Genomic DNA, 1381 nt, shown 5'->3' with positions numbered 1-1381 from the left:
AGAAGCAAGGTCTGAAGCTGTAAAGAGCAATATTGCATAGGAACCTGGAATGTCAGGTCCATGAATCAAGGCAAATTGGAAGTGGTCAAACAAGAGATGGCAAGAGTGAATGTCGACATTCTAGGAATCAGCAAACTAAAATAGACTGGAATGGGTGAATTTAACTCAGATGACCATTATATCTACTACTGAAGGCAGGAATCCCTTAGAAGAAATGGAGTACCCATCATGGTCAACAAAAGAGTCTGAAATGCAGTACTTGGATGCAATCTCAAAAATGACACAATGATCTCTGTTCGTTTCCAAGGTAAACCATTCAATATCACAGTAATCCAAGTCTATGCACCAACCAGTAATGCTAAGGAAGCTGAAGTTGAACAGTTCTATGAAGACCTCCAAGACCTTCTAGAACTAACACCCAAAAAAGATGTCCTTTTCATTATAGGGGACTGGAATGCAAAAGTAGGAAGTCAAGAAACACCTGGAGTAACAGGCAAATTTGGCCTTGAAATACAGAATGAAGCAGAGCAAAGGCTAATAGAGTTTTGCCAAGAAAATGCACTGGTCATAGCAAACACCCTCTTCCAACAACACAAGAGAAGACTCTACACATGGATATCACCAGATGGTCAACACCAAAATCAGATTGATTATATTCTTTGCGGCCAAAGATGGAGAAGCTCTATACAGTCAGCAAAAACAAGACTGGGAGCTGACTGTGGCTCAGATCATGAACTCCTTATTGCCAAATTCAGACTGAAATTGAAGAAAGTAGGGAAAACCACTAGACCATTCAGCTATGACCTAAATCAAATCCTTTATGATTATACAGTGGAAGTGAGAAATAGATTTAAGGGATTAGATCTGATAGACAGAGTGCCTGATGAACTATGGACGGAGGCTCGTGACATTGTACAGGAGACAGGGATCAAGACCATCGCCATGGAAAAGAAATGAAAAAAAGCAAAATGGCTGTCTGAGGAGGCCTTACAAATAGCTGTGAAAAGAAGAGAAGCGAAAAGCAAAGGAGAAAAGGAAAGATATAAGCATCTGAATGCAGAGTTCCAAAGAATAGCAAGGAGAGATAAGAAAGCCTTCCTCAGCGATCAATGCAAAGAAATAGAGGAAAACAACAGAATGGGAAAGACTAGAGATCTCTTCAAGAAAACTAGAGATACCAAGGGAACATTTCATGCAAAGACAGGCTCAATAAAGGACAGAAATGGTATGGACCTAACAGAAGCAGAAGATCTTAAGAAGAGGTGGCAGGAATGCACAGAAGAACTGTACAAAAAAGATCTTCACAACCCAGATAATCACGATGGTGTGATCACTCACCTAGAGCCAGACATCCTGGAATGTGAAGTCAAGTGGGCCTTAG

Source organism: Bos taurus, chromosome 6, assembly GCF_002263795.3.
Source record: "Bos taurus isolate L1 Dominette 01449 registration number 42190680 breed Hereford chromosome 6, ARS-UCD2.0, whole genome shotgun sequence".
Taxonomy (NCBI): domain Eukaryota; kingdom Metazoa; phylum Chordata; class Mammalia; order Artiodactyla; family Bovidae; genus Bos; species Bos taurus.
This window is presented reverse-complemented; position numbering follows the sequence as displayed.